Source organism: Meles meles, chromosome 5 (assembly GCF_922984935.1).
Source record: "Meles meles chromosome 5, mMelMel3.1 paternal haplotype, whole genome shotgun sequence".
Classification (NCBI taxonomy): Eukaryota; Metazoa; Chordata; class Mammalia; order Carnivora; family Mustelidae; genus Meles; species Meles meles.
Window position 1 is genome coordinate 24,634,735 of NC_060070.1, and position 14,149 is coordinate 24,648,883.

General features: G+C 43.4%; 1 pseudogene; it reads left to right on the plus strand.

Moving 5' to 3' along the window:
* The first annotated feature begins 6,868 nt into the window (after nucleotides 1-6,868).
* On the plus strand, nucleotides 6,869-7,406 carry LOC123942066 (annotated as a pseudogene).
* The last annotated feature ends 6,743 nt before the right edge of the window (nucleotides 7,407-14,149 follow it).

A 14,149-nucleotide genomic window follows, 5' to 3' on the forward strand; every position in this document is an offset into this window, starting at 1 on the left:
ACTCACATACCTCTTCTTATCTCCCTGTTTCGGTCTTAGCCTCCTTGAGATGGAGCCTTTTTTTTTTTTTTTTTTAAGATTTTATTTATTTATTTGACAGAGAGAGAAAGATCACAAGTAAGCAGAAAGAGAGGGGGAAGCAGGCTCCCCGTCGAGCAGAGAGCCCGATGCGGGGCTCAATCCCAGGACTCTGAGATCATGACCTGAGCTGAAGGTAGAGTCTTAATTAACCCACTGAGCCATCCAGGTGCCCCGAGATGGAGCTTTCTAAGACATGCATACCATCACTCCTCTGCTCTCAGTCCTTCCACTGGTCTTCCTTTGGTCATTCATCCCCCCCAGACACTTACAGAGCGTACACCATGTGCCATGCACTGCGCTGGGACCTGGGAGTTCAGCAGTGAACAAATCCTCCGAAATCCTGCACTTGGGAAGCTCACACTCCGGTGGGAAGAATCACAATACCGAACAAGAATACCGAATGTCAGATGGTGACAAGTGCTACAGGAGAATAAGAGAGAGGGACAGACAGGAATGAGAGATGGGAAGGCGCTATTCTGGGTCAGTCAGGAAAGGCTTCTGCATGAAGGTGACTCGGAGAGGGGGCCTGGCGAAGGGAGGGAGCAAGCCAAGTGGGAACCGCAGGGGAGAGCTCTCCAGGCCTAGGGAACACAGGGAAGGAGGTCATCTGGTGGGAAGGGGCACGCCAGTGTGGTTGAACAGAATGAGGTTCAAGTAGGATGATGGGTAGATAATGTTGGACCTTGGGGGCATTTTGGGGACTTTGGGTTTTACTCTGAGAAGGAGAGCTTTGAAGGATTTTCAGCAGAGGGCTTTGATTTAACTTCAGTGTTTTGTTTTGTTTTTGTTTTTGTTTTTAAGATTTTATTTATTTGAGAGAGAGATCACCAAAGAGAGAGCATGAGCAGGGGGGAGGGGCAGAAGCAGACTCCCCGTGGAGGAGGGAGTCGGATTTGGGGCTCGATCCCAGGACCCTGAGAGATCATGACCTGAGCAGAAGCTAGACGCTTAACCAACTGAGCTGCCCACGCACCCCCTGATTTAACTTCAGTTTGTACAAGCTCCCCCGGGCTGCTCTGTTGTGTGGAGTACTGGGGAGCGCTGGGTACAGACAGAGGTAGGGACACCTGGTCAGAGGCTTATGCCACCATCCGACTGAGAGATGGCGGCTACTTGGACCAAGATGGATCCTGCAGGTGGTGGGAAGGGGCTGCACTGGATGTTTCTGAAGGTAGAGCCAAAAGGAGGATTTGCTGGTGGTATGCATGGAAGGAGAGAGAGAGAGGGACAGGGGGAGAGGAATCGAAGGGGACTACAAGTTTTAAAATGTTACTATTTATTTTGAGTTACTGGAAGCATGGCTTAGGGTGAGGACAATGGGTTTTCCACTCTAGGTCTCTTTGGCCCATCTCTACGTGGTGTCCCCTGCCTCCCTCTTTCTGTTTTTCTATTCTCACATGCTTTCAGATGCCTGGGTCTTTTTTCATGCTAATCCCTCCTCCTGGGCAGCTAAAGTGTGGACATCTGTCCACCAGGCAAACTCCTACTCCTTCTTTAAGACCTCTAAAATGACGCATCTCCTGTGAGGTCTGCTTGCACACATGCACTCGCACGCACACACTCACATAAGCCTGAGCAGGTGCATCCACGCCCAGGTGTCTTTCCCATGGCTCCTTATTATTACTTCTGTGGCACTTGGCTTGCTTATTCAGATTTCCTGCATCTGGTGCCTCCTGGAGAAAGCATGCTCCCAGAGTGGGGGACCCTACCATGTTTATCCCTCCAACCTACTGCATGCAGTAAGTGAAAAGACTAATTTCCCATTACTTTTCATATATCTTTTTTAAAAAAGATTTTATTTATTTCTTTGACAGACAGAGATCACAAGTAGGCAGAGAGGCAGGCAGAGAGAGAGGGGGAAGCAGGCTCCCTGCGGAGCAGAGAGCCCCATGCGGGACTTGATCGCAGGACCTGCGATCATGACCTGAGCCGAAGGCAGAGGCTTAACCCACTGAGCCACCCAGGCGCCCCGGATATTCTTTTTTTTTTTTAAGATATTTATTTATTTGTGAGAAAGCGAGAATGTGAGAGAGAGAGAGAGAGAGAGCATGGGGGGGGGGGTTGAGGGGAGTGGCACAGAGAGAGAGAGAGGGAGAAGCAGACTCCCTGCAAGGCAGGGAACCTGACATAGGACTCGATTCCAGAATTCTGGAATCATGACATGAGCAGATGCTTAATGGACTGAGCCACCCAGGTGTCCCAGAATTGGATATTCTTTTTTTTTTTTTTTTAAGATTTTACTTATTTATTTGACAGAGAGAGACACAGGGAGAGAGAGAACACAAACGGGGGGAGTGGGAGAAGGAGAAGCAGGCTTCCCGCTGAACAGGGAGCCCAAGGTGGGGCTCGATCCCAAGACCCTGGGATCATGACCTGAGCCAAAGGCAGACAGACGCCTAATGACTGAGCCACACAGGCGCCCCGGATATTCTTAAATAGTACAGCAAACACATGCACTTACAAGCTGGAAAAGAGAGATTCTAAAATGCCAATTTTAGTGTATCTGTGCCCCTAGGTAACACCTAGAGAGGTAATTATACCCAGTAAGTTCTGCCTCTCACTCCCTACGGCGCATTCCCATGATTGGCTTCCAGAAGAACATGTTTAAGGGCAAAAGAAAAATGAAAGTCATAAAAACCTCTGGGATCATTAATTATGGAAACCCATGCTGACTGGTTAATAATCATAATAGTTAATTGGAAAATTTTGTTTCCACTCACTTTGTAACTCAAAATCTTTTTTTCTTTTCCTACTTACTTCCTGACGGTCCTAAACTGTTTCCAAAATGGTATTGGTTAGCTGAAAGGAAGGGAGACCAAGGGCAGGGATGTATATTTGCTTGTATGGATTATATGTATAATCCATATACATATGTGTTTATGTGTATATATATGTGGTGTCCATCTGTGTTTATAGATTCACTCGGATCTGTGTTTATAGATTCACTCGGATGTTTTTTATTGTGCAATTTGCTTTTTAAAAATAATTTTTTGAGGTATACTTCACACACAATAAAACACACCCATTTAAGGGTGCAATTCAATGGTTTGGACAAATGTTTTCTCCTATATAAACACCACAATCAAGACAGAGAGCACTTCTGCCATTCCCCCCAATTTTTTCATCCCAGCGGCAATTTGACACAAAAAGTAAAAGGCTCTAAAATGTCCATTTTTAAAGGATTTCATTTTCCTTAAACCCCAATTCTTGCCTCTGTGAGCAAATTGAGGTAAATTTAGAAAAACCTCACCTAGTGGTTTCTTTCCAATAGGCGCTGGACTACACTTATCCAATTCATGGTTTTTTGCTATTGGCGTCAGGAGAATAGGGCTTTTAGTCACTGATGTCAGCCTGGCCTTCTGCCATCATCTTGAGAAATGGCCCAACCATGGTTCCAGCCTGACTTCTTCCCACTTCTGGACCCTCAGCCATGGTCTGACAGGATGCAGGGCTGCCTTTTTTTTTTTTTTTTTTAAATTTTTTTTTTTTAAAGATTTTATTTATTCATTTGACAGACAAAGATCACAAGTAGGCAGAGAGACAGGCAGAGAGACAGGCAGAGAGAGAGGAGGAGGAAGCAGGCTCCCTGACAAGCAGAGAGCCCGATGCGGGGCTCGATCCCAGGACCCTGAGATCATGACCTGAGCTGAAGGCAGAGGCTTTAACCCACTGAGCCACCCAGGTGCCCCGCAGGGCTGCCTTTTAAATGCACCATATTTAACACAAAACAGAATACAAACTCTATGCATTTGTTTATATGAATTCCCGGTCTGTAAAGCCCTTTCCAGGGACCAGCGTGAGCCCTGCCTCTCTGAGAAGACTTTCCCAACCCACCGACGCTTTTCAAGATCCTCTTCCATCCAGAGCGTCCATACTATGTGCTGTTCAGTACCCATGGTTACCGTCATCCGTTTAGTGCTTTGAGGGTGTCTATCTCCTCCATACCTGGGCTGTGGACTCCTCAAGGGCAGGAACTTTCTTCTCAATAGCAGTGTCCAATGCCCAGTGAATGATCAGTGAATGACTGAGCTCGTGAGACTTTCTTTGGCAGAATACATTACATGCGAACAGGTCTCAGAACACTTCTTGACTCACAGCAGGTAACCGGAGTTTTATCCCATGTCCAACCTAGCCAACAACCTCAAAGGGACACCATGGGAGCACTGGTTCCTGCACTTGGATGTAGAAGCCATTCTGCCTAAAGGAAACCTGATGTGTAACCATCCAAACTTACAGAGTATATCAAGCATGCATTTTTTTGGAGAGTAGGAAAAGTGTTGCAGGAAGGAGAGGGAAGGGAAAATATCCATGATTACTTTTCTTACAAATATTGTTTCACTGTATGGGAAGCAGTCATCACCGGGTTCCTTGAGTGCTTGATTCCTTTGGTCTCCTGGGGGACTTCCCTTCATCATGCATCCTCATTCTCTCCAATTCCTTCAAACTTCTCCCTCATGCCTGGAACAATTCCAGTTTTCTTTAATTAAAAAGAATAAAGAAAAACTATGTTTATTTCTCTGAGATTCGCCATCTTCCACAGCTGTGACTATACCTCCTTCCTTCCATTCTTACCCAGTTTTCAGAGTCACCTACCTTCATTGTCTTCACTTTCTCTGTCTTTTCACTCCTAAGCTTGCTCTAGCCTGACATCATCTACTGCCATTTCTCTTGCAAAATCTGCTGAATTCGTAACTGCCAGGACAAAAGATTAATTTTCAGTACTATCTTTGTTTCATTCACAGGGCTGATCATTCTTTTTCTCTTTCTTTCAAATTTTCTTCCAATTCTCCCCAAGTTTTTCAGTCTCTTTCCTGTGGGCCTCTTTGTTTTTATCTTATCTTCCAAAATATTGCCATTACTCACAATTCCCCCCCCTGGCCTGTTTATCTTTTCCTTTAGACAATCTCTTTTCCCAATTGCATGTATTTCCAAGCTTGACCTGTTTCCCGTATGATGATAACAGTGGAATGTGGTTTTCCAGCCCAGCCCAGATTTCTCATCCAAGATTTAAGCATTGTCTATCAAATCTTCAAAGTCAACATGCCCCAGTTCTACTCATGCTGTTTAAACGGCACCACTCTCCCCTCAACACCCAAGTCAGAAACCTGGGTAAGTAACATCTTGACTTAGCTCTCTGCTTTCCTCCCGCCCTTCATTCATGCAGGTCCCACTCCTGGTAGAGTAAATATCTTTTCTCTCAAATTTCCCATATAATGTACATTGGAGTTGCATTTTACTTGGTAAGGACTGGGTCCCAAAGGGAATGGGCACCGTGACAATTGGGAGAGTTAAAATCAAACTGAAAGATTTTTGTTTTAGTCTATGAAGGATTAAATGCTACAGGAATGTCCCTTCTACCATAAACTACTAGAAAACCGGGATAACATATTTGAAACAACAGTGTCCAGACATTGGGCAACAGGTCATGCGAGATTGTAATCCCTGAGAAAAGGTAAAGAACCACGGGAAGACTTACCAGTACTATAGCTCATTGTCTGGAGGCAAATTCTAGGCTGTAGGGCAAGAAGAAAAAACTAAACAGAGCCTGTTGATCTTGCTGAGTTGAAAGGCAGAGATCGGAGTTTGGGGAATCTGAGGTGTAGAATACAAAAAGTCAAGGGAGGTAAACTCCAGAGAGCTACACAGGAGTTCCTTTGAGTCTTTGGCTGAGTACTGATCTGAGCATATATAAGAGAAAACTCCCCAGGGCCTGGAAATAAACCACTCTAAAAACAGTAGGATAATAAAATGCTCAAAGTTCACGCAGGGATGAGAGTAGTTTGCATTTCTGCCAGCCAGAATAGAGGCCTCATATTAGATAAAGCACTTACTCTTTTATCCGGCTTAACTTAGTTCTAGAGTAAAGGGTCCTCTACCGTGCAGTTCTTCTGGTGATGAATTCTTTCAGCTTTTCTCGGTCTAAAAGCATTTTATTTTGTTTTGTTTTCTGAAAGATATTTTTGCTGGGTATAGAATTGTGGGCTGACAGGTTTTTGCTTTTTTAAAGTGTTGTTCCTCTATTTTACTGCCAATGAAAAGTCTGTTCTCATTTTAATTGTTCCTCTCTATATATAATGTGTATTTTTTTCTTTCCTGCTTCTAAGGTATTGAAAGCAATTTGATTATGATGTGCCTTGGAGTAGTTTTTTTCATGTTTCTTGTGCTTGGGGTTTATAAATTCCTTGGACCCTAGTTCATAGTTTTCAACAAATTTTGAAAAATTTTCAGCCATTATTTCTCCAAGTGTTTTTCTGTTCCCCTTCCCTTTCTTTGGAGGCTCAAATTGTTATATGTTAATCATCATATCAATATATAATATAAATATATATATTCATATTATGTAACTATGTCTATATTATATTATATTAATATAATAACAATATATTAATATATTAATATAATATGTATACAAAGCTGCTTTGAGCTGTCCCACAGATCACTGAGGCACTGTTTAATTCTACATTTCTTTTTTCTCTGTATTTCATTTTGGATATTTTCTTCAATCGCACTAATTTGCAAAGTTGAATTTGCTATTATCTCATCCAGCATATATTTTATCTCAGACAGTATAGGTTTAATCTCTAGATATGTGTTTTAAAAAATATTTTCTGGCAGTGCACCCAGCAGTCCCAGGGATCTGTCTCTTGCTTCAACAGTATTTGGATGGAACAGATCCAGGAATGCTCCTTCCACCAGCCTCCAAACACCCTCCAAACTTTTTTCTAGTTGCAACTTTTGGAGCCATCTTTTCAGCCACCGTCTGCCTCCAGGTCCAGCCAATACCCTATTTTGAGCTTAGCTTCTTATTACAGATCAGCCATGAGCTCCCAGATTTGTCAGAATTATTCCACTGAGGTGGAGGGTGCTGTCAGCCACCATGGTCAACGTGCATGTGCAAGCCTCCTATACTTACCTCTCTCTGGGCTTCTTTTTCAAGTGTGAAGATGTGGCTCTGGGGGGCGTGGGCCCCTTCTTCTACAAGTTGGCTGAGGAGAAGTGAGAGGACGCTGAGCATCTCTTGAAGATGCAAAACGATGGTGGTGGCGGTGCCCTCTTCCAGGATGTGCAGAAGCCATCTAAAGATGAGTTGGGTAAAACCCAGGATGTCATGGAAGTTGCCCTGGTTCTGGAGAAGAACCTGACCAGGCCCTTTTAGAGCTGTATGCTCTGGGCTCTGCCCACACAGACCCCCATCTCTGACTTCTTAGAGAACCACTTCCTGGGTGAGGAGGTAAAATTCATCAAGAAGATGGACAACCACCTGTCTAACCTTTGCTGGGCTGGGTGAGCATCTCTTTGAAAGGCTCTCCCTCAAGCACAACTAAGAGCTTCTGGAGCCCAGTGGCCTTTGAGGGGCCCCTCAGGCATCTCCCTGGTGCCAGCGCTTCTGCCTGAGCCTCTCCCTGCAGCTACTAGGCATCTTTTTAACCACCCTGGAGCTCTCCCAAGCTCTCCCAAGCCATGGTCCAAATGGAAACAATAAAGCCATTTGCAGCAGCTGGTGAAAAAAAAAATCTTCCTTGTTTCTACTTAACGTTTTGAACATATGGAAAATACCATTTTAATACTGTCTGCTAATTCCAACATCTATACTAGGTCTGGATTTGCTTTAATTAGTTGATTGTTGTCTCTGCACAATGATACATACTTTCTTGCTTCTTTGTGTATGCGGTCGTGTTTGGATGGCTGACATTGTGAACTTTACCTTGCTGGGTGATGGATATTTTTAAATTTTTATAAATATTCATCAATGTTGTTCTGAAGACACTGAAACCATTTGATCCTTTTGGACCTTGCTTTTAAGAGGTTGAGGCAATACTCTTTTGAGGATTCTACAAATGCTGTGAGCAGGAGGGACAGAAGGAAAGGGAGGAAAGGAATCTCCAGTAGGTTCCATGCCTAATGCAGAGCCCTACATTGGGCTCATGATCCTGAGATGATGACCTGAGCTGAAATCAAGAGTTGGAGGCTTAACTGACTGGGCCACTCAGGCACTCTACATCCCATAAGCTCTACATCCTAAATATTTACTGTCTCATCACTACTTCCTAATCATCTCTCCCTTTAGACTACGACAAGTCTCTCCTCCTAACTACCACCGCACCCAGACCTTTTCTCCCACAACATAGTCAGAGAGATTTTTCTAAAATGAAAAACAAACCATGCCTCTCTTCTGGCCTCTCACTATCCTTAAGATAAAGCTCACAGTCCATATTGAAGAATCAAGGCCCTTCTGGGTCCGGTCCTACCCTGCTTGCTCTCTTGAATCTTTTGGGAAATCATTCTTACCTTTCCCTCCTGGTTCCACTCCTACCCTTTCATGCTGGGGCTTCCTGCCTGGAACACTTCTCCCAGTGGTTTTTCACTCAGTTAATGCCCGATTCTTCATTAAGCTCCCAGTTTAAATATCACTTCTTCAGGGAAGGCTTTCCTGACCACCTCCGTCCCTTCCCCACAACTCCAGTGCCATTCCTGCCATGCACTCTCATATTTCTTTGCTTCAGTGATCATGGGATTTATCTCACCATATTATTAACTGTCTCTCCCCACCCCAACTACTGTGCCTATTCCCCGTGGTGTCCCAGCACCTAACCCAGTGTCTGGTTCTAAAAAGAACAAATATTTATCCTGCATAACATATTGCACGTCTGCTCTTTCCATCCCATGCCCAGAGCCCTGTTCTAGGCCATGCCCCTATAACCCTGGCTTTCTGAAAAAGCCTGGGATCAGCCTCCCTGCCCGAGGGTCTCCTTCATCTAATCCACCCTGCTCACAGCAGCAAGAACCATTGTCCTCAAGCATCATTTTGATCATATCACTCCCCTCCTTAGAAGCCTACAATAGCTCCAATTGCCTCTTGAATTAAATTAAAACTCCTAATCATGGGTCTCAAGGGTCTCTACCAATTAGCTGCCTCCCTTCCCCCACACCTAGCTGCTGTCATCTATCCACAGTCCCTCCAGCATGGCTTCCCCTGTGGCCCTGGAAATCTGCGCCATGCCCACCTCCCCCCTCAGCTAGGCCCTGTGGCACTCTCTCCTCTTTTCTTAGCTGCTCTCTTTCGTTCGGCCATATCATATCCCTTCCTGCACTGAAAAAAATACGGCTCAATAATCATTTTCTTCATGGCTCTTTCCTAAATCAACCCCCAGTGGCTTTGTCCTTTCTGGCATAACCTGTTTTCAGATGTGTAAAATATTTGTGCTTAGTGGTATGTTTTCAGTGTCTCGTGCCCTATGGCTCCTGCTAACTTATTTTGGGTCATGTCTTCCCTATTAGGGTCTGGCAGCTCCAAGGACAGGGATGATGTCTTTTCATCCCTTGCAACTCCCCTGTGATCCTCAGGCGGGTTCTGTGCCTGAAGTCCTTGTTTACCTTTGCAACAGAGACAGAGGGGAGACTGGAAAGTGGGAATTCCTAAAGGAAACTGGTTTTCCTTCCGGTTTGCCCGACCAGACTGTAGTCAATCTGACAGATGCAGCACCAGGTAAGCAGCACGTCGTTTGTGCTCAACATCCTTGTTCGGGGAGGCGGGGTGGTTGGTGGATCTTAGTGTGGTGGTGAGGAACAGGGACAAAGACAAACCTGCGGGCTTTATGTATATTATTTCATGCCTGTCTCCCCATAACCTGACAAATCACAAATGACCGTTCCTGACTTACAAATACATTAGGAGTCAGAGAGGTGAGTATAATCCGCTTGGTCACTGATTCAGGTCTTCCTGATCCAAAACACCTGCATCTGGCTTCATATGAAGGAAGACATGTTTCTGGGTAGACCTTCTAGCAAGGGGCCCCAAATCTAAACCATAGTTAGAATATACACTCTGACACTGTTGTGTCCACACGACGTATATCCAACATATGCCACAAGGTTGTCTGCCTTTATGTCTGAATAAGATGCTCACCAGGGCTGTGCCACAGGACTCTGCTCACCCTGTTTACGTGTCCAGCCCTTGCGAAATAAGGTTCTTCCGTAAGTGACGGCTTTTTCAATTTTAGTCAAAGATTTCTTTAAGAATTTGATGAAAGACAGGGACTCTCTCCCCAGAAAAAATACATAAGCATGATGGCTCCCTAAGTCTTGACTTATTCAAAGATGCAAAGGCTTCAACATGGAGACTGATGGGAAAACCTGGGGACTGCAAAGAATTTAGAGAAGGGGCTTTTGGGAAAATATATTACATGACCCTTCAGGTAATAGGCACAAAACTGGTTGTGCCTATATTAATCTGTGGTCCCTACTGGTTGGTTTTAATCACACCTATATTTCCAGATCGGCTTTTGTTGTGATTGTAGACAATATTAACCTGCTATCTTAGCTTAATTGTTCGACGCTCGCACCAGTCTGCTCTCTTTTCAAGGGGGAAGCTTCTTCCCAAACAGCAAACTCATTTTCCTGGGAAACTCTTCCCTTTGTAGTTGAGGAGAAAGGAAAAAGGAAAAAACTGGAGGTTTGGGGGAGGCTGTTTGAGGCTGAAGAGTGACATCTCTTGGTGGAGAGAAGGAAGGGACTTTTAATTAGACCGATTTTCACTGGGACATGTTGGAAAATGAGTGTTCATGGCCACAGAGTGTCCATGAACCCCTTAAAGTCGTATGAGAAATTTGGGGTGTGAAATGTGTATTTTTCTGAAACAAAACAAAACAAAACAAAACAAAACAAAACAAAACAAAACAGTGTTTCAGGGCTTTCATCAGATTCTCAAAGGGTTCTTTGCTCATGAAAGTTAAAGCACACTGGGTTGGCCCTGTATTTTCTGTGTTTGAAGTCAGAAGAACACTGCGGGGTGTCCTTTAAAAAGTCAAATTCTGGGGCCCCTACTTTTCATCTTCCGAATTAGAATCTCTAGGGGGTATGGCCTGGACTCTGAATCTTTAACAACTTCTTTAGGTGATTTGGTTAAATTTCTGAATATGATAGGAGGGTTCAATGTATAACATCACCTTTTAGAATATGGCCAACAATTACCGTGTAGGGAAGTGCTTACATTTACCCAGAGGCCTGGGTTCGAATCCCATCTCGTCTACTCACTAGATGTGTTAGCTTGGCAAATGATGAATGCCTCTGAACTTTAGTCCCCCCACCTGTAAATATGAAGCTAATTTATCTGTCTTGAAATAATATTGTTTAACACATAGTAAGAGTCCAAAAAGCATTATTTCCTGCTCATAGCGTCTTCTTAAACATCGAGTATTTTCCCCAAACTCTCTAGGTCTAATGTTTCTTTTTTTACAAGCTCTGTGAGGTTTTTTTCATGGAAGTATTGTCAATAAACAAAACGAAACCGGTTAATCGTTTTCTACAATGTATAGCCGTGTATAAAGGGGTTTTGTTATGTCATCCAATATGCCTGAGCTGTAAACTATAAACTTTTCTTTGCCTTAACAGACAAATAAGCAACATTCATATTTTGCAGACTCTATGGACTCTCTCTGTGGACTCATGGTGATTTTAGAAAATGAAAAGCGTACATGTCAGAATTTACCACAAGGACAAAGTCGTCTGTGCTTGATAGTCACATTATTGAGAATGTTTGGTTTTATTGAGAATCCATTCACTAGTACATCCCCAGAAGCAAATAGCAAAAAGGAGGAAAGTAGAAATTCCTGTTGCTGTACAACCAGTCCTAAAATCCTCCATTTGGTAAGAACATTTCCCGCCCCCAGGCTATTCCACCTCCTTCCACCTCCTTCCACCACCTCCTGCCCCCCACCCCCAGGGACACTGGATTGTTTCAAGCAAATTCCTTCTGATTTTGTAGTTCTGTCCTACTACAGCTGGATGTCTTTTATCACTGGAAAATTTTTTACACAAATAGCCATTTTTACATGCCAGTGAGCGGTTTCTGCTTACGATGTAAGCAGAAAATATAAAGGAGATATAATGTCAAAATAAAAACAACAAATTCTTTGAATTCATTTTCACAAAGAGTAACCGAATTTCTCATTGGATCAACCAAAGAATCTCAGAATTTGTCCCTGGTGCGCTTTTTTTGAGGCCAGACATTTATTTCATTCACTGGTGGAAGAAGACTTGTTTGTTTGGAACGTAGGAAATCGGACTCTGTGGAGAACTTGGTATCCAAGAGGTCTGCTTACCTTAAACTTACATTTTCTCGGTCTTAAATCTATCAAGGGCTTCTTGAAGGATCCGCTTGGGTTTTGTATTCTTTTATTGCCATCTGCTGGTGGTCTTCCATATTGGAAAATAAAAATGTCCGGGAAGATTCCAACAACTCGGTTGTTGCTTGATTTTAGCAGTTCTTGCCACGTTACAGAGAACAACATTTTTAATGTCCCACGAAGACCATGATGATACCAGAGAGTCATGCCGAAGTTCCAGAAAACATGTCTCTCAGAAACATTTCGGATGTAGTTGTTTCCTGGGAAGATGCTTGCACAGCGACTAGGAATCACTCTGTAGGGCCAGTTGCTCATTCGTTTTTTTTAAAAAAAAAATACATTTTATTTTTTAGAACAGTTTTAGGTTCACGGCAAATTGAATAGAGAGTATGGAGATCTCCCATATATCCCTGGCACCCACACATGCACAGGTCCCCCTACAAACACCTGGCACCAGAATGGCCCATTTGTTAGAGTCGATGAACCTGCACTCACACCTCATTATTACCCAGAAACCATAACTTACATCAGGGTTCACTCTTTGTGTTGTCTATCCCATGATTTTTTTTTTTAATTTTTTTTTCTTTTTTTTTTACAGATAGAGAGAGAGAGAGAGAGAGAGAGAGATTACAAGTAGGCAGAGCAGCAGCCAGAGAGGGGAGGAAGCAGGCTCCCTGCCAAGCAGAGAGCCCGATACGGGGCTCGATCCCAGAGACCCTGAGATCATGACCTGAGCTGAAGGCAGAGGCTTAACCCACTGAGCCACGCAGGCGCCCCTATCCCATGATTTTTAACAAACGTTATAGTATCATACAGAATAGTTTCACCACCCTAAAAATCCTCTGTGTTCAGCCTATTCGTCCCTCCCTAACCCCTGGCAACCACGGATCTTTTTATGGTCTCCATAGTTTCGCCTTTTCTAGAATGTCATATAGTTGGACTAATATGGAACATAGCCTTTTCAGATTGACTTCCTGCAGTTAGTAATATGCATCTAAATTTCTTCCTTATCTTTTCATGGCTTGGTAGCTCATTTCCTTTCAGCATTAAATAGTATTCGATTGTCTGGGTGTAGCACAGTTTACCTGTCCACCTGCCTGAAAGACATCTTGGAGGCTTCCAAGTTTTGACACTTATGAATAAAGCTGCTTTAGGCATTCGTGTACAGATTTTTGCGTGGACATAAGTTTTCAACTTATTTAGGTAAATATCCAGGGAGTGCAATTGCTGGCTGGTATGGTAAGACATGCTCGTTTTTAAAGGACTAAGTGGGCAGAGTTGGCCATGAACCTCTATAACAAGAATGCTTTTTTAACCTTTAGTTCCTGAGCCCACGGTGGGGTTCAGGTGTTCAGGAGTCCTGCCAAACTCACACACAAGCTATTGGGTAATTAATGTGCATTTTCTCTGGAGATGCTTCGCTATTTTCATGAGATGCTCAAAGATGGTTCTGATTCAAGAAACACAGCTCCCTGAAAACTCTGAAAGGAGTATAATTGAGCTGGAATTAGAAAATAAGAAAACTAACATTACTGGAGAACTTAACATGAGCACATGTTAAGTTCTCGGTAAGTAATAAGTAAACATCTCCCACATTAAAAAAGAAAGAAAGAAAGAAAACCCCAAACAAAAAAGCCATAATGCTGAAAACAACAGCTGGATTTATTGAGAATCCAGCAAGTTAAATAGTTTATCTTTATTACTATACCTCTAAACTTATAACAACCCTATGTTTCCAAATTATTTCCATTTTATAAAAATGACCAGGGATCAGAAATACTCCATTGCTCATGTTTGTGCAGCTAAATATGAGGCTGAAACTCAAATGCAAACCAGTTTAGACTCTGTTCGCCAATAACAAAGACAATAAAACAAAACTTCTGCTTCCAGTGGCTTCCACGAGAACACAGGAGCTGCCCCCATCTGTGGTGAAGAGTAGTGAC